Below are 23,605 nucleotides of genomic sequence, written 5' to 3'. Positions count from 1 at the left end.
GGTGAGGAGTAGCATGGAACACAGTTGGTGAGGAGTAGCATGGAACACAGGTGGTGAGCAGTAGCATGGAACACAGGTGGTGAGGAACAGCATGGAACACAGGTGGTGAGGAGTAGCATGGAACAAAGGTGGTGAGCAGTAGCATGGAACACAGGTGGTGAGGAGTAGCATGGAACACAGTTGGTGAGGAGTAGCATGGAACACAGGTGGTGAGGAAAAGCATGGAACACAGGTTTTGAGGAGCAGTATGGAACAGTTGAGGAGCACCATGGAACACAGGTGGTGAGGAACAGCATAGAATACAGGTGTTGAGGAGTAGCAGCATGGAACACAGGTGGTGAGGAGTAGCATGGAACACAGGTGGTGAGTAACAGCATGGAACACAGGTTTTGAGGAGCAGTATGGAACACAGGTTATGAGGAGCAGTATGGAACGTGGTTGGGGAGCGGTATGGAACACAGGTGTTGAGGAGCAGTGTGGAACACAGGTTTTGAGGAGCAGCATGGAACACAGGTGTTGAGGAGCAGTATGGAACACAGGTGTTGAGGAGCAGTATGGAACACAGGTTTTGAGGAGCAGTATGGAAAACAGGTGTTGAGGAGCATTATTGAACGTGGTTGGGGAGCATTATGGAACACAGGTTTTTGAGGAGCACTATGGAACACAGGTTTTGAGGAGCAGTATGGAACACAGATTTTGAGGAGCAGCATGGAACACAGTAGTTGAAGAGCAGTATGGAACACAGGTTTTGAGGAGCAGTATGGAACACAGGTTTTGGGGAGAAGCATGGAACACAGGTGTTGAGGAGCAGTATGGAACACAGGTTTTGGGGAGCAGTATGGACCACAGGTTTTGAGGAGCAGTATGGAACACAGGTTTTGAAGAGCAGCATGGAACACAGGTGTTGAGGAGCAGTTTGGAATACAGGTTTTGAAGAGAAGCATGGAACACTGGTGTTGAGGAGCAGTACGGAACACAGGTTTTGGGGAGCAGTATGGAACACAGGTTTTGAAGAGCAGTATGGAATGTGGTTGGGGAGCGGTATGGAACACAGGTGTTGAGGAGCAGTATGGAACACAGGTTTTGAGGAGCAGCATGGAACACAGGTTTTGAAGAGAAGCATGGAACACAGGTGTTGAGGAGCAGTTTGGAATACAGGTTTTGAAGAGCAGCATGGAACACAGGTGTTGAGGAGCAGTATGGAACACAGGTTTTGGGGAGCAGTATGGAACACAGGTTTTGAAGAGCAGTATGGAACGTGGTTGGGGAGCGGTATGGAACACAGGTGGTGAGGAGTAGCATGGAACACAGGTTGTGAGGAGTAGCATGGAACACAGTTGGTGAGGAGTAGCATGGAACACAGGTGGTGAGCAGTAGCATGGAACACAGGTGGTGAGGAACAGCATGGAACACAGGTGGTGAGGAGTAGCATGGAACACAGGTGGTGAGCAGTAGCATGGAACACAGGTGGTGAGGAGGAGCATGGAACACAGTTGGTGAGGAGTAGCATGGAACACAGGTGGTGAGGAACAGCATGGAACACAGGTGGTGAGGAACAGCATGGAACACAGGTGGTGAGGAGTAGCATGGAACACAGGTGGTGAGGAGTAGCATGGAACACAGTTGGTGAGGAGTAGCATGGAACACAGGTGGTGAGCAGTAGCATGGAACACAGGTGGTGAGGAACAGCATGGAACACAGGTGGTGAGGAGTAGCATGGAACAAAGGTGGTGAGCAGTAGCATGGAACACAGGTGGTGAGGAGTAGCATGGAACACAGTTGGTGAGGAGTAGCATGGAACACAGGTGGTGAGGAAAAGCATGGAACACAGGTTTTGAGGAGCAGTATGGAACAGTTGAGGAGCACCATGGAACACAGGTGGTGAGGAACAGCATAGAATACAGGTGGTGAGGAGTAGCAGCATGGAACACAGGTGGTGAGGAGTAGCATGGAACACAGGTGGTGAGTAACAGCATGGAACACAGGTTTTGAGGAGCAGTATGGAACACAGGTTATGAGGAGCAGTATGGAACGTGGTTGGGGAGCGGTATGGAACACAGGTGTTGAGACGCAGTGTGGAACACAGGTTTTGAGGAGCAGCATGGAACACAGGTGTTGAGGAGCAGTATGGAACACAGGTGTTGAGGAGCAGTATGGAACACAGGTTTTGAGGAGCAGTATGGAAAACAGGTGTTGAGGAGCATTATTGAACGTGGTTGGGGAGCATTATGGAACACAGGTTTTTGAGGAGCACTATGGAACACAGGTTTTGAGGAGCAGTATGGAACACAGATTTTGAGGAGCAGCATGGAACACAGTAGTTGAAGAGCAGTATGGAACACAGGTTTTGAGGAGCAGTATGGAACACAGGTTTTGGGGAGAAGCATGGAACACAGGTTTTGAGGAGCAGTATGGAACACAGGTTTTGAAGAGCAGTATGGAATGTGGTTGGGGAGCGGTATGGAACACAGGTGTTGAGGAGCAGTATGGAACACAGGTTTTGAGGAGCAGCATGGAACACAGGTTTTGAAGAGAAGCATGGAACACAGGTGTTGAGGAGCAGTTTGGAATACAGGTTTTGAAGAGCAGCATGGAACACAGGTGTTGAGGAGCAGTACGGAACACAGGTTTTGGGGAGCAGTATGGAACACAGGTTTTGAAGAGCAGTATGGAACGTGGTTGGGGAGCGGTATGGAACACAGGTGGTGAGGAGTAGCATGGAACACAGGTTGTGAGGAGTAGCATGGAACACAGTTGGTGAGGAGTAGCATGGAACACAGGTGGTGAGCAGTAGCATGGAACACAGGTGGTGAGGAACAGCATGGAACACAGGTGGTGAGGAGTAGCATGGAACACAGGTGGTGAGCAGTAGCATGGAACACAGGTGGTGAGGAGGAGCATGGAACACAGTTGGTGAGGAGTAGCATGGAACACAGGTGGTGAGGAACAGCATGGAACACAGGTGGTGAGGAACAGCATGGAACACAGGTGGTGAGGAGTAGCATGGAACACAGGTGGTGAGGAGTAGCATGGAACACAGTTGGTGAGGAGTAGCATGGAACACAGGTGGTGAGCAGTAGCATGGAACACAGGTGGTGAGGAACAGCATGGAACACAGGTGGTGAGGAGTAGCATGGAACAAAGGTGGTGAGCAGTAGCATGGAACACAGGTGGTGAGGAGTAGCATGGAACACAGTTGGTGAGGAGTAGCATGGAACACAGGTGGTGAGGAAAAGCATGGAACACAGGTTTTGAGGAGCAGTATGGAACAGTTGAGGAGCACCATGGAACACAGGTGGTGAGGAACAGCATAGAATACAGGTGGTGAGGAGTAGCAGCATGGAACACAGGTGGTGAGGAGTAGCATGGAACACAGGTGGTGAGTAACAGCATGGAACACAGGTTTTGAGGAGCAGTATGGAACACAGGTTATGAGGAGCAGTATGGAACGTGGTTGGGGAGCGGTATGGAACACAGGTGTTGAGGAGCAGTGTGGAACACAGGTTTTGAGGAGCAGCATGGAACACAGGTGTTGAGGAGCAGTATGGAACACAGGTGTTGAGGAGCAGTATGGAACACAGGTTTTGAGGAGCAGTATGGAAAACAGGTGTTGAGGAGCATTATTGAACGTGGTTGGGGAGCATTATGGAACACAGGTTTTTGAGGAGCACTATGGAACACAGGTTTTGAGGAGCAGTATGGAACACAGATTTTGAGGAGCAGCATGGAACACAGTAGTTGAAGAGCAGTATGGAACACAGGTTTTGAGGAGCAGTATGGAACACAGGTTTTGGGGAGAAGCATGGAACACAGGTTTTGAGGAGCAGTATGGAACACAGGTGTTGAGGAGCAGTATGGAACACTGGTTTTGGGGAGCAGCATGGAACACAGGTTTTGAGGAGCAGCATGGAACACAAGTGTTGAGGAGTAGTATGGACCACAGGTTTCGAGGAGCAGTATGGAATACAGGTTTTGAGGAGCAGAATGGAACACAGGTGTTGAAGAGCAGTATGGAACACAGGTTTTAAGGAGTAGCATGGAACACAGGTGTTGAGGAGCAGTTTGGAATACAGGTTTTGAAGAGCAGCGTGGAACACAGGTGTTGAGGAGCAGTATGGAACACAGGTTTTGGGGAGCAGTATGGACCACAGGTTTTGAGGAGCAGTATGGAACACAGGTTTTGAAGAGCAGCATGGAACACAGGTGTTGAGGAGCAGTTTGGAATACAGGTTTTGAAGAGAAGCATGGAACACAGGTGTTGAGGAGCAGTACGGAACACAGGTTTTGGGGAGCAGTATGGAACACAGGTTTTGAAGAGCAGTATGGAATGTGGTTGGGGAGCGGTATGGAACACAGGTGTTGAGGAGCAGTATGGAACACAGGTTTTGAGGAGCAGCATGGAACACAGGTTTTGAAGAGAAGCATGGAACAGAGGTGTTGAGGAGCAGTTTGGAATACAGGTTTTGAAGAGAAGCATGGAACACAGGTGTTGAGGAGCAGTACGGAACACAGGTTTTGGGGAGCAGTATGGAACACAGGTTTTGAAGAGCAGTATGGAACGTGGTTGGGGAGCGGTATGGAACACAGGTGTTGAGGAACAGTATGGAACACAGGTTTTGAGGAGCAGTATGGAACGTGGTTGGGGAGCGGAATGGAACACAGGTGTTGAGGAACAGAATGGACCACATGTGTTGAGGAGCAGTATGGAACACATGTTTTGAGTAGCAGCATGGAACACAGTTGTTGAGGAGCAGTATGGAACACAGGTTTTGGGGAGCATTATGGAACACAGGTTTTGAGGAGCAGTATGGAACACAGGTATTCAGGAGCAGTATGGAACACAGGTATTCAGGAGCAGATAGGAACACAGGTTTTGAGGAGCAGCATGAACCACAGGTTTTGAGGAGCAGTATGGAATACAGGTTTTGAGGAGCAGCATGGAACACAGTTGGTGAGGAGTAGCATGGAACACAGGTGGTGAGCAGTTGCATGGAACACAGGTGGTGAGGAACAGCATGGAACACAGGTGGTGAGGAGTAGCATGGAACACAGTTGGTGAGGAGTAGCATGGAACACAGGTGGAGAGCAGTAGCATGGAACACAGGTGGTGAGCAGTAGCATGGAACAAAGATGTTGAGGAGCAGTACGGAACACAGGTTATGAGGAGCAGTATGGAACATGGGTGTTTAGGCACAGAATTGAACACAGTTTATGAGGAGCAGCATGGAACACAGGTTTTGAGGAGAAGTAGGGAACACAGGTTTTGAGGAGCAGTACGGACACAGGTGGTGAGGAGGAGCAGTATTGAACACGGGTGTTTAGGCACAGAATTGAACACAGTTTATGAGGAGCAGCATGGAACACAGGTTTTGAGGAGAAGTATGGAACACAGGTTTTGAGGAGCAGTATGGAACGCAGGTGTTTAGTATAAGCATGGAACACGGGTGTTGAGGAGCAGTATGGAACAGGTTTTTGAGGAGCAGCATGGAACACAGGTTTTGTGGAGCAGCACGGAACATAGGTTTTGTGGAGCAGTATGGAACACAGGCTTTGAGGAGCAGCATGGAACACAGGTTTTGAAGAGCAGCATGGAACACAGTTGGTGAGGAGTAGCATGGAACACAGGTGGTGAGCAGTAGCATGGAACACAGGTGATGAGCAGTAGCATGGAACACAGGTGGTGAGGAGTAGCATGGAACACAGTTGGTGAGGAACAGCATGGAACACAGGTGGTGAGGAACAGCATGGAACACAGTTGGTGAGGAGTAGCATGGAACACAGGTGGTGAGGAACAGCATGGAACAAAGGGTTCGAGGAGCAGTATGGAACAGTTGAGGAGCACCATGGAACACAGGTGGTGAGGAACAGCATGGAACACAGGTTTTGAGGAGCAGTATGGAACACAGTTTTTGAGGAGCAGTATGGAACGTGGTTGGGGAGCGGTATGGAACACAGGTATTGAGGAGCAGTGTGGAACACAGGTTTTGAGGAGCAGCATGGAACACAGGTGTTGAGGAGCAGTTTGGAATACAGGTTTTGAAGAGAAGCATGGAACACAGGTGTTGAGGAGCAGTACGGAACACAGGTTTTGGGGAGCAGTATGGAACACAGGTTTTGAAGAGCAGTATGGAATGTGGTTGGGGAGCGGTATGGAACACAGGTGTTGAGGAGCAGTATGGAACACAGGTTTTGAGGAGCAGCATGGAACACAGGTTTTGAAGAGAAGCATGGAACACAGGTGTTGAGGAGCAGTTTGGAATACAGGTTTTGAAGAGAAGCATGGAACACAGGTGTTGAGGAGCAGTACGGAACACAGGTTTTGGGGAGCAGTATGGAACACAGGTTTTGAAGAGCAGTATGGAACGTGGTTGGGGAGCGGTATGGAACACAGGTGTTGAGGAACAGTATGGAAAACAGGTTTTGAGGAGCAGTATGGAACGTGGTTGGGGAGCGGAATGGAACACAGGTGTTGAGGAACCGAATGGACCACATGTGTTGAGGAGCAGTATGGAACACATGTTTTGAGTAGCAGCATGGAACACAGGTTTTGAGGAGCAGTATGGAACACAGGTTTTGAGGAGCGGAATGGAACTCATGTGCTGAGGAGCAGTATGGAACACATGTTTTGAGTAGCAGCATGGAACAAAGGTTTTGAAGAGCAGTATGGAACACAGGTTTTGAGGAGCAGAATGGTACACATGTGTTGAGGAACAGTATGGAACACATGTTTTGAGTAGCAGCATGGAACACAGGTTTTGAGGAGCAGTATGGAACACAGGTATTCAGGAGCAGTATGTAACACAGGTGGTGAGGAGTAGCATGGAACACAGTTGGTGAGGAGTAGCATGGAACACAGGTGGAGAGCAGTAGCATGGAACACAGGTGGTGAGCAGTAGCATGGAACACAGTTGGTGAGGAACAGCATGGATCACAAATATTGAGGAGCAGTATGGAACAAAGATGTTGAGGAGCAGTACGGAACACAGGTTATGAGGAGCAGTATGGAACATGGGTGTTTAGGCACAGAATTGAACACAGTTTATGAGGAGCAGCATGGAACACAGGTTTTGAGGAGAAGTATGGAACACAGGTTTTGAGGAGCAGTACGGAACACAGGTTGTGAGGAGGAGCAGTATGGAACACGGGTGTTTAGGCACAGAATTGAACACAGTTTATGAGGAGCAGCATGGAACACAGGTTTTTGAGGAGAAGTATGGAACACAGGTTTTGAGGAGCAGTATGGAACGCAGGTGTTGAGTATAAGCATGGAACACGGGTGTTGAGGAGCAGTATGGAACAGGTTTTTGAGGAGCAGCATGGAACACAGGTTTTGTGGAGCAGCACGGAACACAGGTTTTGTGGAGCAGTATGGAACACAGGCTTCGAGGAGCAGCATGGAACACAGGTTTTGAGGAGCAGCATGGAACACAGTTGGTGAGGAGTAGCATGGAACACAGGTGGTGAGCAGTAGCATGGAACACAGGTGATGAGCAGTAGCATGGAACACAGGTGGTGAGGAGTAGCATGGAACACAGTTGGTGAGGAACAGCATGGAACACAGGTGGTGAGGAACAGCATGGAACACAGTTGGTGAGGAGTAGCATGGAACACAGGTGGTGAGGAACAGCATGGAACCCAGGGTTTGAGGAGCAGTATGGAACAGTTGAGGAGCACCATGGAACACAGGTGGTGAGGAACAGCATGGAACACAGGTTTTGAGGAGCAGTATGGAACACAGTTTTTGAGGAGCAGTATGGAAAGTGGTTGGGGAGCGGTATGGAACACAGGTGTTGAGGAGCAGTGTGGAACACAGGTTTTGAGGTGCAGCATGGAACACAGGTGTTGAGGAGCAGTATGGAACACAGGTGTTGAGGAGCAGTATGGAGCACAGGTTTTGAGGAGCAGTATGGAATACAGGTTTTGAGGAGCAGCATGGAACACAGTTATTGAGGAGCAGTATGGAACACAGGTTTTGGGGAGCATTATGGAACACGGGTTTTGAGGAGCAGTATGGAACACAGGTATTCAGGAGCAGTATGGAACACAGGTATTCAGGAGCAGATAGGAACACAGGTTTTGAGGAGCAGCATGAACCACAGGTTTTGAGGAGCAGTATGGAATACAGGTTTTGAGGAGCAGCATGGAACACAGTTGGTGAGGAGTAGCATGGAACACAGGTGGAGAGCAGTAGCATGGAACACAGGTGGTGAGCAGTAGCATGGAACACAGTTGGTGAGGAGCAGCATGGAACACAGTTGGTGAGGAGTAGCATGGAACACAGGTGGTGAGCAGTAGCATGGAACACAGGTGGTGAGGAACAGCATGGAACACAGGGTTTGAGGAGCAGTATGGAACAAATGTTTTGAAGAGCAGTATGGAACACAGGTTTTGAGGAGCAGAATGGTACACATGTGTTGAGGAACAGTATGGAACACATGTTTTGAGTAGCAGCATGGAACACAGGTTTTGAGGAGCAGTATGGAACACAGGTATTCAGGAGCAGTATGTAACACAGGTATTCTGGAGCAGATAGGAAAACAGGTTTTGAGGAGCAGCATGGAACACAGTTATTGAGGAGCAGTATGGAACACAGGTTTTGGGGAGCATTATGGAACACAGGTTTTGAGGAGCAGTATGGAACACAGGTATTCAGGAGCAGTATGGAACACAGGTATTCAGGAGCAGATAGGAACACAGGTTTTGAGGAGCAGCATGAACCACAGGTTTTGAGGAGCAGTATGGAATACAGGTTTTGAGGAGCAGCATGGAACACAGTTGGTGAGGAGTAGCATGGAACACAGGTGGAGAGCAGTAGCATGGAACACAGGTGGTGAGCAGTAGCATGGAACACAGTTGGTGAGGAGCAGCATGGAACACAGTTGGTGAGGAGTAGCATGGAACACAGGTGGTGAGCAGTAGCATGGAACACAGGTGGTGAGGAACAGCATGGAACACAGGGTTTGAGGAGCAGTATGGAACAAATGTTTTGAAGAGCAGTATGGAACACAGGTTTTGAGGAGCAGAATGGTACACATGTGTTGAGGAACAGTATGGAACACATGTTTTGAGTAGCAGCATGGAACACAGGTTTTGAGGAGCAGTATGGAACACAGGTATTCAGGAGCAGTATGTAACACAGGTATTCTGGAGCAGATAGGAAAACAGGTTTTGAGGAGCAGCATGGAACACCGGTGGTGAGGAGTAGCATGGAACACAGATGGTGAGGAGTAGCATGGAACACAGGTGGTGAGGAACAGCATGGAACACAGTTGGTGAGGAGTAGCATGGAACACAGGTGGTGAGCAGTAGCATGGAACACAGGTGATGAGCAGTAGCATGGAACACAGGTGGTGAGGAGTAGCATGGAACACAGTTGGTGAGGAACAGCATGGAACACAGGTGGTGAGGAACAGCATGGAACACAGTTGGTGAGGAGTAGCATGGAACACAGGTGGTGAGGAACAGCATGGAACACAGGGTTTGAGGAGCAGTATGGAACAGTTGAGGAGCACCATGGAACACAGGTGGTGAGGAACAGCATGGAACACAGGTTTTGAGGAGCAGTATGGAACACAGTTTTTGAGGAGCAGTATGGAACGTGGTTGGGGAGCGGTATGGAACACAGGTGTTGAGGAGCAGTGTGGAACACAGGTTTTGAGGAGCAGCATGGAACACAGGTGTTGAGGAGCAGTTTGGAATACAGGTTTTGAAGAGAAGCATGGAACACAGGTGTTGAGGAGCAGTACGGAACACAGGTTTTGGGGAGCAGTATGGAACACAGGTTTTGAAGAGCAGTATGGAATGTGGTTGGGGAGCCGTATGGAACACAGGTGTTGAGGAGCAGTATGGAACACAGGTTTTGAGGAGCAGCATGGAACACAGGTTTTGAAGAGAAGCATGGAACACAGGTGTTGAGGAGCAGTTTGGAATACAGGTTTTGAAGAGAAGCATGGAACACAGGTGTTGAGGAGCAGTACGGAACACAGGTTTTGGGGAGCAGTATGGAACACAGGTTTTGAAGAGCAGTATGGAATGTGGTTGGGGAGCGGTATGGAACACAGGTGTTGAGGAACAGTATGGAACACAGGTTTTGAGGAGCAGTATGGAACGTGGTTGGGGAGCGGAATGGAACACAGGTGTTGAGGAACAGAATGGACCACATATGTTGAGGAGCAGTATGGAACACATGTTTTGAGTAGCAGCATGGAACACAGGTTTTGAGGAGCAGTATGGAACACAGGTTTTGAGGAGCGGAATGGAACTCATGTGCTGAGGAGCAGTATGGAACACATGTTTTGAGTAGCAGCATGGAACAAAGGTTTTGAAGAGCAGTATGGAACACAGGTTTTGAGGAGCAGAATGGTACACATGTGTTGAGGAACAGTATGGAACACATGTTTTGAGTAGCAGCATGGAACACAGGTTTTGAGGAGCAGTATGGAACACATGTGTTGAGGAACAGTATGGAACTCATGTGCTGAGGAGCAGTATGGAACACATGTTTTGAGTAGCAGCATGGAACACAGTTGGTGAGGAACAGCATGGATCACAAGTATTGAGGAGCAGTATGGAACAAAGATGTTGAGGAGCAGTAAGGAACACAGGTTATGAGGAGCAGTATGGAACATGGGTGTTTAGGCACAGAATTGAACACAGTTTATGAGGAGCAGCATGGAACACAGGTTTTGAGGAGAAGTATGGAACACAGGTTTTGAGGAGCAGTACAGAACACAGGTTGTGAGGAGGAGCAGTATGGAACACGGGTGTTTAGGCACAGAATTGAACACAGTTTATGAGGAGCAGCATGGAACACAGGTTTTTGAGGAGAAGTATGGAACACAGGTTTTGAGGAGCAGTATGGAACGCAGGTGTTGAGTATAAGCATGGAACACGGGTGTTGAGGAGCAGTATGGAACAGGTTTTTGAGGAGCAGCATGGAACACAGGTTTTGTGGAGCAGCACGGAACACAGGTTTTGTGGAGCAGTATGGAACACAGGCTTTGAGGAGCAGCATGGAACACAGGTTTTGAGGAGCAGCATGGAACACAGTTGGTGAGGAGTAGCATGGAACACAGGTGGTGAGCAGTAGCATGGAACACAGGTGATGAGCAGTAGCATGGAACACAGGTGGTGAGGAGTAGCATGGAACACAGTTGGTGAGGAACAGCATGGAACACAGGTGGTGAGGAACAGCATGGAACACAGTTGGTGAGGAGTAGCATGGAACACAGGTGGTGAGGAACAGCATGGAACCCAGGGTTTGAGGAGCAGTATGGAACAGTTGAGGAGCACCATGGAACACAGGTGGTGAGGAACAGCATGGAACACAGGTTTTGAGGAGCAGTATGGAACACAGTTTTTGAGGAGCAGTATGGAACGTGGTTGGGGAGCGGTATGGAATACAGGTGTTGAGGAGCAGTGTGGAACACAGGTTTTGAGGAGCAGCATGGAACACAGGTGTTGAGGAGCAGTATGGAACACAGGTGTTGAGGAGCAGTATGGAGCACAGGTTTTGAGGAGCAGTATGGAATACAGGTTTTGAGGAGCAGCATGGAACACAGTTATTGAGGAGCAGTATGGAACACAGGTTTTGGGGAGCATTATGGAACACAGGTTTTGAGGAGCAGTATGGAACACAGGTATTCAGGAGCAGTATGGAACACAGGTATTCAGGAGCAGATAGGAACACAGGTTTTGAGGAGCAGCATGAACCACAGGTTTTGAGGAGCAGTATGGAATACAGGTTTTGAGGAGCAGCATGGAACACAGTTGGTGAGGAGTAGCATGGAACACAGGTGGAGAGCAGTAGCATGGAACACAGGTGGTGAGCAGTAGCATGGAACACAGTTGGTGAGGAGCAGCATGGAACACAGTTGGTGAGGAGTAGCATGGAACACAGGTGGTGAGCAGTAGCATGGAACACAGGTGGTGAGGAACAGCATGGAACACAGGGTTTGAGGAGCAGTATGGAACAAATGTTTTGAAGAGCAGTATGGAACACAGGTTTTGAGGAGCAGAATGGTACACATGTGTTGAGGAACAGTATGGAACACATGTTTTGAGTAGCAGCATGGAACACAGGTTTTGAGGAGCAGTATGGAACACAGGTATTCAGGAGCAGTATGTAACACAGGTATTCTGGAGCAGATAGGAAAACAGGTTTTGAGGAGCAGCATGGAACACAGTTATTGAGGAGCAGTATGGAACACAGGTTTTGGGGAGCATTATGGAACACAGGTTTTGAGGAGCAGTATGGAACACAGGTATTCAGGAGCAGTATGGAACACAGGTATTCAGGAGCAGATAGGAACACAGGTTTTGAGGAGCAGCATGAACCACAGGTTTTGAGGAGCAGTATGGAATACAGGTTTTGAGGAGCAGCATGGAACACAGTTGGTGAGGAGTAGCATGGAACACAGGTGGAGAGCAGTAGCATGGAACACAGGTGGTGAGCAGTAGCATGGAACACAGTTGGTGAGGAGCAGCATGGAACACAGTTGGTGAGGAGTAGCATGGAACACAGGTGGTGAGCAGTAGCATGGAACACAGGTGGTGAGGAACAGCATGGAACACAGGGTTTGAGGAGCAGTATGGAACAAATGTTTTGAAGAGCAGTATGGAACACAGGTTTTGAGGAGCAGAATGGTACACATGTGTTGAGGAACAGTATGGAACACATGTTTTGAGTAGCAGCATGGAACACAGGTTTTGAGGAGCAGTATGGAACACAGGTATTCAGGAGCAGTATGTAACACAGGTATTCTGGAGCAGATAGGAAAACAGGTTTTGAGGAGCAGCATGGAACACCGGTGGTGAGGAGTAGCATGGAACACAGGTGGTGAGGAGTAGCATGGAACACAGGTGGTGAGGAACAGCATGGAACACAGTTGGTGAGGAGTAGCATGGAACACAGGTGGTGAGCAGTAGCATGGAACACAGGTGATGAGCAGTAGCATGGAACACAGGTGGTGAGGAGTAGCATGGAACACAGTTGGTGAGGAACAGCATGGAACACAGGTGGTGAGGAACAGCATGGAACACAGTTGGTGAGGAGTAGCATGGAACACAGGTGGTGAGGAACAGCATGGAACACAGGGTTTGAGGAGCAGTATGGAACAGTTGAGGAGCACCATGGAACACAGGTGGTGAGGAACAGCATGGAACACAGGTTTTGAGGAGCAGTATGGAACACAGTTTTTGAGGAGCAGTATGGAACGTGGTTGGGGAGCGGTATGGAACACAGGTGTTGAGGAGCAGTGTGGAACACAGGTTTTGAGGAGCAGCATGGAACACAGGTGTTGAGGAGCAGTTTGGAATACAGGTTTTGAAGAGAAGCATGGAACACAGGTGTTGAGGAGCAGTACGGAACACAGGTTTTGGGGAGCAGTATGGAACACAGGTTTTGAAGAGCAGTATGGAATGTGGTTGGGGAGCGGTATGGAACACAGGTGTTGAGGAGCAGTATGGAACACAGGTTTTGAGGAGCAGCATGGAACACAGGTTTTGAAGAGAAGCATGGAACACAGGTGTTGAGGAGCAGTTTGGAATACAGGTTTTGAAGAGAAGCATGGAACACAGGTGTTGAGGAGCAGTACGGAACACAGGTTTTGGGGAGCAGTATGGAACACAGGTTTTGAAGAGCAGTATGGAACGTGGTTGGGGAGCGGTATGGAACACAGGTGTTGAGGAACAGTATGGAACACAGGTTTTGAGGAGCAGTATGGAACGTGGTTGGGGAGCGGAATGGAACACAGGTGTTGAGGAACAGAATGGACCACATGTGTTGAGGAGCAGTATGGAACACATGTTTTGAGTAGCAGCATGGAACACAGGTTTTGAGGAGCAGTATGGAACACAGGTTTTGAGGAGCGGAATGGAACTCATGTGCTGAGGAGCAGTATGGAACACATGTTTTGAGTAGCAGCATGGAACAAAGGTTTTGAAGAGCAGTATGGAACACAGGTTTTGAGGAGCAGAATGGTACACATGTGTTGAGGAACAGTATGGAACACATGTTTTGAGTAGCAGCATGGAACACAGGTTTTGAGGAGCAGTATGGAACACAGGTATTCAGGAGCAGTATGTAACACAGGTATTCTGGAGCAGATAGGAAAACAGGTTTTGAGGAGCAGCATGGAACACCGGTGATGAGGAGTAGCATGGAACACAGGTGGTGAGGAGTAGCATGGAACACAGGTGGTGAGGAACAGCATGGAACACAGGTGGTGAGGAGTAGCATGGAACACAGGTGGTGAGGAACAGCATGGAACACAGGTGTTGAGGAGTAGCATGGAACGCAGGTGGTGAGGAACAGCATGGATCACAGGTGGTGAGGAGTAGCATGGAACACAGGTGGTGAGGAGCAGCATGGAACACAGGTGGTGAGGAGTAGCATGGAACACAGTTGGTGAGGAGTAGCATGGAACACAGGTGGAGAGCAGTAGCATGGAACACAGGTGGTGAGCAGTAGCATGGAACACAGTTGGTGAGGAACAGCATGGATCACAAGTATTGAGGAGCAGTATGGAACAAAGATGTTGAGGAGCAGTACGGAACACAGGTTATGAGGAGCAGTATGGAACATGGGTGTTTAGGCACAGAATTGAACACAGTTTATGAGGAGCAGCATGGAACACAGGTTTTGAGGAGAAGTATGGAACACAGGTTTTGAGGAGCAGTACGGAACACAGGTTGTGAGGAGGAGCAGTATGGAACACGGGTGTTTAGGCACAGAATTGAACACAGTTTATGAGGAGCAGCATGGAACACAGGTTTTTGAGGAGAAGTATGGAACACAGGTTTTGAGGAGCAGTATGGAACGCAGGTGTTGAGTATAAGCATGGAACACGGGTGTTGAGGAGCAGTATGGAACAGGTTTTTGAGGAGCAGCATGGAACACAGGTTTTGTGGAGCAGCACGGAACACAGGTTTTGTGGAGCAGTATGGAACACAGGCTTTGAGGAGCAGCATGGAACACAGGTTTTGAGGAGCAGCATGGAACACAGTTGGTGAGGAGTAGCATGGAACACAGGTGGTGAGCAGTAGCATGGAACACAGGTGATGAGCAGTAGCATGGAACACAGGTGGTGAGGAGTAGCATGGAACACAGTTGGTGAGGAACAGCATGGAACACAGGTGGTGAGGAACAGCATGGAACACAGTTGGTGAGGAGTAGCATGGAACACAGGTGGTGAGGAACAGCATGGAACACAGGGTTTGAGGAGCAGTATGGAACAGTTGAGGAGCACCATGGAACACAGGTGGTGAGGAACAGCATGGAACACAGGTTTTGAGGAGCAGTATGGAACACAGTTTTTGAGGAGCAGTATGGAACGTGGTTGGGGAGCGGTATGGAACAAAGGTGTTGAGGAGCAGTGTGGAACACAGGTTTTGAGGAGCAGCATGGAACACAGGTGTTGAGGAGCAGTATGGAACACAGGTGTTGAGGAGCAGTATGGAGCACAGGTTTTGAGGAGCAGTATGGAATACAGGTTTTGAGGAGCAGCATGGAACACAGGTGTTGAGGAGCAGTATGGAACACAGGTTTTGAGGAGCAGCATGAACCACAGGTTTTGAGGAGCAGTATGGAATACAGGTTTTGAGGAGCAGCATGGAACACAGTTGGTGAGGAGTAGCATGGAACACAGGTGGAGAGCAGTAGCATGGAACACAGGTGGTGAGCAGTAGCATGGAACACAGTTGGTGAGGAGCAGCATGGAACACAGTTGGTGAGGAGTAGCATGTAACACAGGGGGTGAGCAGTAGCATGGAACACAGGTGGTGAGGAACAGCATGGAACACAGGGTTTGAGGAGCAGTATGGAACAGTTGAGGAGCACCATGGAACACAGGTGGTGAGGAACAGCATGGAACACAGGTTTTGAGGAGCAGCATGGAACACAGTTGGTGAGGAACAGCATGGAACACAGGTGGTGAGGAACAGCATGGAACACAGGTGGTGAGGAGGAGCATGGAACACAGGTGGTGAAGAGTAGCATGGAACACAGTTGATGAGGAGTAGAATGGAACACAGGTGGTGAGCAGTAGCATGGAACACAGGTGGTGAGGAACAGCATGGAACACAGGTGGTGAGGAGTAGCATGGAACACAGGTGGTGAGCAGTAGCATGGAACACAGGTGGTGAGGAGGAGCATGGAACACAGTTGGTGAGGAACAGCATGGAACACAGGTGGTGAGGAGTAGCATGGAACACAGTTGGTGAGGAGTAGCATGGAACACAGGTGGTGAGGAAAAGCATGGAACACAGGTTTTGAGGAGCAGTATGGAACAGTTGAGGAGCACCATGGAACACAGGTGGTGAGGAACAGCATGGAATACAGGTGGTGAGGAGTAGCAGCATGGAACACAAGTGGTGAGGAGTAGCATGGAACACAGGTGGTGAGTAACAGCATGGAACACAGGTTTTGAGGAGCAGTATGGAACACAGGTTATGAGGAGCAGTATGGAATGTGGTTGGGGAGCGGTATGGAACACAGGTGTTGAGGAGCAGTGTGGAACACAGGTTTTGAGGAGCAGCATTGAACACAGGTGTTGAGGAGCAGTATGGAACACAGGCGTTGAGGAGCAGTATGGAACACAGGTTTTGAGGAGCAGTATGGAACACAGGTGTTGAGGATCAGTATTGAACGTGGTTGGGGAGCATTATGGAACACAGGTTTTGAGGAGCACTATGGAACACAGGTTTTTAGGAGCATTATGGAACACAGATTTTGAGGAGCAGCATGGAACACAGTAGTTGAAGAGCAGTATGGAACACAGGTTTTGAGGAGCAGTATGGAACACAGGTTTTGGGGAGAAGCATGGAACACAGGTTTTGAGGAGCAGCAAGGAACACAGGTGTTGAGGAGCAGTATGGAACACAGGTTTTGGGGAGCATTATGGAACACAGGTTTTGAGGAGCAGTATGGAACACAGGTATTCAGGAGCAGTATGGAACACAGGTACTCAGGAGCAGCATGGAACACAGGTTTTGAGGAGCAGCATGGAACACAAGTGTTGAGGAGTAGTATGGACCACAGGTTTTGAGGAGCAGTATGGAATACAGGTTTTGAGGAGCAGAATGGAACACAGGTGTTGAAGAGCAGTATGGAACACAGGTTTTAAGGAGTAGCATGGAACACAGGTGTTGAGGAGCAGTTTGGAATACAGGTTTTGAAGAGCAGCATGGAACACAGGTGTTGAGGAGCAGTATGGAACACAGGTTTTGGGGAGCAGTATGGACCACAGGTTTTGAGGAGCAGTATGGAACACAGGTTTTGAGGAGCCGTATGGAATGTGGTTGAGGAGCAGTATGGAACACAGGTTTTGAGGAGCAGCATGGAACACAGTTGTTTTGAAGAGCAGCATGGAACACAGGTGTTGAGGAGCAGTTTGGAATACAGGTTTTGAAGAGAAGCATGGAACACAGGTGTTGAGGAGCAGTACGGAACACAGGTTTTGGGGAGCAGTATGGAACACAGGTTTTGAAGAGCAGTATGGAATGTGGTTGGGGAGCGGTATGGAACACAGGTGTTGAGGAACAGTATGGAACACAGGTTTTGAGGAGCAGTATGGAACGTGGTTGGGGAGCGGAATGGAACACAGGTGTTGAGGAACAGAATGGACCACATGTGTTGAGGAGCAGTATGGAACACATGTTTTGAGTAGCAGCATGGAACACAGGTTTTGAGGAGCAGTATGGAACACAGGTTTTGAGGAGCGGAATGGAACTCATGTGTTGAGGAGCAGTATGGAACACATGTTTTGAGTAGCAGCATGGAACACAGGTTTTGAAGAGCAGTATGGAACACAGGTTTTGGGGAGCAGAATGGTACACAAGTGTTGAGGAGCAGTGTGGAACACATGTTTTGAGTAGCAGCATGGAACACAGGTTTTGAGGAGCAGTATGGAACACAGGTATTCAGGAGCAGTATGGAACACAGGTATTCTGGAGCAGATAGGAAAACAGGTTTTGAGGAGCAGCATGGAACACAGGTGGTGAGGAGTAGCATGGAACACAGTTGGTGAGGAGTAGCATGGAACACAGGTGGTGAGGAACAGCATGGAACACAGGTGGTGAGGAGTAGCATGGAACACAGGTGGTGAGGAACAGCATGGAACACAGGTGTTGAGGAGTAGCATGGAACGCAGGTGGTGAGGAACAGCATGGATCACAGGTGGTGAGGAGTAGCATGGAACACAGGTGGTGAGCAGTAGCATGGCACACAGTTGGTGAGGAACAGCATGGAACACAGGTTTTGAGGAGCAGTATGGAACACAGTTTTTGAGGAGCAGTATGGAACGTGGTTGGGGAGCGGTATGGAACACAGGTGTTGAGGAGCAGTGTGGAACACAGGTATTGAGGAGCAGCATGGAACACAGGTGTTGAGGAGCAGTATGGAACGTGGTTGGGGAGCGGTATGGAACACAGGTGTTGAGGAGCAGTGTGGAACACAGGTTTTGAGGAGCAGCATGGAACACAGGTGTTGAGGAGCAGTATGGAACACAGGTGTTGAGGAGCAGTATGGAGCACAGGTTTTGAGGAGCAGTATGGAATACAGGTTTTGAGGAGCAGCATGGAACACAGTTGTTGAGGAGCAGTATGGAACACAGGTTTTGGGGAGCATTATGGAACACAGGTTTTGAGGAGCAGTATGGAACACAGGTATTCAGGAGCAGTATGGAACACAGGTATTCAGGAGCAGATAGGAACACAGGTTTTGAGGAGCAGCATGAACCACAGGTTTTGAGGAGCAGTATGGAATACAGGTTTTGAGGAGCAGCATGGAACACAGTTGGTGAGGAGTAGCATGGAACACAGGTGGAGAGCAGTAGCATGGAACACAGGTGGTGAGCAGTAGCATGGAACACAGTTGGTGAGGAGCAGCATGGAACACAGTTGGTGAGGAGTAGCATGGAACACAGGTGGTGAGCAGTAGCATGGAACACAGGTGGTGAGGAACAGCATGGAACACAGGGTTTGAGGAGCAGTATGGAACAGTTGAGGAGCACCATGGAACACAGGTGGTGAGGAACAGCATGGAACACAGGTGGTGAGGAGCAGTATGGAACACAGGTGGTGAGGAGTAGCATGGAACACAGGTGGTGAGCAGTAGCATGGAACACAGGTGGTGAGGAGTAGCATGGAACACAGGTGGTGAGCAGTTGCATGGAACACAGGTGGTGAGGAACAGCATGGAACACAGGTGGTGAGGAGTAGCATGGAACACAGTTGGTGAGGAGTAGCTTGGAACACAGGTGGAGAGCAGTAGCATGGAACACAGGTGGTGAGCAGTAGCATGGAACACAGTTGGTGAGGAACAGCATGGATCACAAGTATTGAGGAGCAGTATGGAACAAAGATGTTGAGGAGCAGTACGGAACACAGGTTATGAGGAGCAGTATGGAACATGGGTGTTTAGGCACAGAATTGAACACAGTTTATGAGGAGCAGCATGGAACACAGGTTTTGAGGAGAAGTAGGGAACACAGGTTTTGAGGAGCAGTACGGACACAGGTGGTGAGGAGGAGCAGTATGGAACACGGGTGTTTATGCACAGAATTGAACACAGTTTATGAGGAGCAGCATGGAACACAGGTTTTGAGGAGAAGTATGGAACACAGGTGGTGAGGAACAGCATGGAACGCAGGTGTTGAGTATAAGCATGGAACACGGGTGTTGAGGAGCAGTGTGGAACAGGTTTTTGAGGAGCAGCATGGAACACAGGTTTTGTGGAGCAGGACGGAACATAGGTTTTGTGGAGCAGTATGGAACACAGGCTTTGAGGAGCAGCATGGAACACAGGTTTTGAAGAGCAGCATGGAACACAGTTGGTGAGGAGTAGCATGGAACACAGGTGGTGAGCAGTAGCATGGAACACAGGTGATGAGCAGTAGCATGGAACACAGGTGGTGAGGAGTAGCATGGAACACAGTTGGTGAGGAACAGCATGGAACACAGGTGGTGAGGAACAGCATGGAACACAGTTGGTGAGGAGTAGCATGGAACACAGGTGGTGAGGAACAGCATGGAACACAGGGTTTGAGGAGCAGTATGGAACAGTTGAGGAGCACCATGGAACACAGGTGGTGAGGAACAGCATGGAACACAGGTTTTGAGGAGCAGTATGGAACACAGTTTTTGAGGAGCAGTATGGAACGTGGTTGGGGAGCGGTATGGAACACAGGTGTTGAGGAGCAGTGTGGAACACAGGTTTTGAGGAGCAGCATGGAACACAGGTGTTGAGGAGCAGTATGGAACACAGGTGTTGAGGAGCAGTATGGAGCACAGGTTTTGAGGAGCAGTATGGAATACAGGTTTTGAGGAGCAGCATGGAACACAGGTGTTGAGGAGCAGTATGGAACACAGGTTTTGGGGAGCATTATGGAACACAGGTTTTGAGGAGCAGTATGGAACACAGGTATTCAGGAGCAGTATGGAACACAGGTATTCAGGAGCAGATAGGAACACAGGTTTTGAGGAGCAGCATGAACCACAGGTTTTGAGGAACAGTATGGAATACAGGTTTTGAGGAGCAGCATGGAACACAGTTGGTGAGGAGTAGCATGGAACACAGGTGGAGAGCAGTAGCATGGAACACAGGTGGTGAGCAGTAGCATGGAACACAGTTGGTGAGGAGCAGCATGGAACACAGTTGGTGAGGAGTAGCATGGAACACAGGTGGTGAGCAGTAGCATGGAACACAGGTGGTGAGGAACAGCATGGAACACAGGGTTTGAGGAGCAGTATGGAACAGTTGAGGAGCACCATGGAACACAGGTGGTGAGGAACAGCATGGAACACAGGTGGTGAGGAGCAGCATGGAACACAGGTGGTGAGGAGTAGCATGGAACACAGGTGGTGAGCAGTAGCATGGAACACAGGTGGTGAGGAGTAGCATGGAACACAGGTGGTGAGCAGTTGCATGGAACACAGGTGGTGAGGAACAGCATGGAACACAGGTTTTGAAGAGCAGCATGGAACACAGTTGGTGAGGAGTAGCATGGAACACAGGTGGTGAGCAGTAGCATGGAACACAGGTGATGAGCAGTAGCATGGAACACAGGTGGTGAGGAGTAGCATGGAACACAGTTGGTGAGGAACAGCATGGAACACAGGTGGTGAGGAACAGCATGGAACACAGTTGGTGAGGAGTAGCATGGAACACAGGTGGTGAGGAACAGCATGGAACACAGGGTTTGAGGAGCAGTATGGAACAGTTGAGGAGCACCATGGAACACAGGTGGTGAGGAACAGCATGGAACACAGGTTTTGAGGAGCAGTATGGAACACAGTTTTTGAGGAGCAGTATGGAACGTGGTTGGGGAGCGGTATGGAACACAGGTGTTGAGGAGCAGTGTGGAACACAGGTTTTGAGGAGCAGCATGGAACACAGGTGTTGAGGAGCAGTATGGAACACAGGTGTTGAGGAGCAGTATGGAGCACAGGTTTTAAGGAGCAGTATGGAATACAGGTTTTGAGGAGCAGCATGGAACACAGGTGTTGAGGAGCAGTATGGAACACAGGTTTTGGGGAGCATTATGGAACACAGGTTTTGAGGAGCAGTATGGAACACAGGTATTCAGGAGCAGTATGGAACACAGGTATTCAGGAGCAGATAGGAACACATGTTTTGAGGAGCAGCATGAACCACAGGTTTTGAGGAGCAGTATGGAACACAGGTGGAGAGCAGTAGCATGGAACACAGGTGGTGAGCAGTAGCATGGAACACAGTTGGTGAGGAGCAGCATGGAACACAGTTGGTGAGGAGTAGCATGGAACACAGGTGGTGAGCAGTAGCATGGAACACAGGTGGTGAGGAACAGCATGGAACACAGGGTTTGAGGAGCAGTATGGAACAGTTGAGGAGCACCATGGAACACAGGTGGTGAGGAACAGCATGGAACACAGGTGGTGAGGAGCAGCATGGAACACAGGTGGTGAGGAGTAGCATGGAACACAGGTGGTGAGCAGTAGCATGGAACACAGGTGGTGAGGAGTAGCATTCAACACAGGTGGTGAGCAGTTGCATGGAACACAGGTGGTGAGGAACAGCATGGAACACAGGTGGTGAGGAGTAGCATGGAACACAGTTGGTGAGGAGTAGCTTGGAACACAGGTGGAGAGCAGTAGCATGGAACACAGGTGGTGAGCAGTAGCATGGAACACAGTTGGTGAGGAACAGCATGGATCACAAGTATTGAGGAGCAGTATGGAACAAAGATGTTGAGGAGCAGTACGGAACACAGGTTATGAGGAGCAGTATGGAACATGGGTGTTTAGGCACAGAATTGAACACAGTTTATGAGGAGCAGCATGGAACACAGGTTTTGAGGAGAAGTAGGGAACACAGGTTTTGAGGAGCAGTACGGACACAGGTGGTGAGGAGGAGCAGTATGGAACACGGGTGTTTATGCACAGAATTGAACACAGTTTATGAGGAGCAGCATGGAACACAGGTTTTGAGGAGAAGTATGGAACACAGGTTTTGAGGAGCAGTATGGAACGCAGGTGTTGAGTATAAGCATGGAACACGGGTGTTGAGGAGCAGTATGGAACAGGTTTTTGAGGAGCAGCATGGAACACAGGTTTTGTGGAGCAGGACGGAACATAGGTTTTGTGGAGCAGTATGGAACACAGGCTTTGAGGAGCAGCATGGAACACAGGTTTTGAAGAGCAGCATGGAACACAGTTGGTGAGGAGTAGCATGGAACACAGGTGGTGAGCAGTAGCATGGAACACAGGTGATGAGCAGTAGCATGGAACACAGGTGGTGAGGAGTAGCATGGAACACAGTTGGTGAGGAACAGCATGGAACACAGGTGGTGAGGAACAGCATGGAACACAGTTGGTGAGGAGTAGCATGGAACACAGGTGGTGAGGAACAGCATGGAACACAGGGTTTGAGGAGCAGTATGGAACAGTTGAGGAGCACCATGGAACACAGGTGGTGAGGAACAGCATGGAACACAGGTTTTGAGGAGCAGTATGGAACACAGTTTTTGAGGAGCAGTATGGAACGTGGTTGGGGAGCGGTATGGAACACAGGTGTTGAGGAGCAGTGTGGAACACAGGTTTTGAGGAGCAGCATGGAACACAGGTGTTGAGGAGCAGTATGGAACACAGGTGTTGAGGAGCAGTATGGAGCACAGGTTTTGAGGAGCAGTATGGAATACAGGTTTTGAGGAGCAGCATGGAACACAGGTGTTGAGGAGCAGTATGGAACACAGGTTTTGGGGAGCATTATGGAACACAGGTTTTGAGGAGCAGTATGGAACACAGGTATTCAGGAGCAGTATGGAACACAGGTATTCAGGAGCAGATAGGAACACAGGTTTTGAGGAGCAGCATGAACCACAGGTTTTGAGGAGCAGTATGGAATACAGGTTTTGAGGAGCAGCATGGAACACAGTTGGTGAGGAGTAGCATGGAACACAGGTGGAGAGCAGTAGCATGGAACACAGGTGGTGAGCAGTAGCATGGAACACAGTTGGTGAGGAGCAGCATGGAACACAGTTGGTGAGGAGTAGCATGTAACACAGGGGGTGAGCAGTAGCATGGAACACAGGTGGTGAGGAACAGCATGGAACACAGGGTTTGATGAGCA

General features: G+C 49.3%; 1 protein-coding gene across 1 annotated transcript in view; it reads left to right on the top strand.

Moving 5' to 3' along the window:
* Positions 1 to 23,605, top strand: part of htr6 (5-hydroxytryptamine (serotonin) receptor 6) — a 1,179,750-nt gene that overhangs the window by 26,442 nt on the left and 1,129,703 nt on the right. The gene's annotated exons all lie outside the window — the stretch shown is intronic.

This window comes from Lampris incognitus, chromosome 2 (assembly GCF_029633865.1).
Source record: "Lampris incognitus isolate fLamInc1 chromosome 2, fLamInc1.hap2, whole genome shotgun sequence".
NCBI lineage: Eukaryota > Metazoa > Chordata > Actinopteri > Lampriformes > Lampridae > Lampris > Lampris incognitus.
Note: the sequence above shows the minus strand (reverse complement) of the source record. Positions and strands in the feature narration are given on the sequence as shown.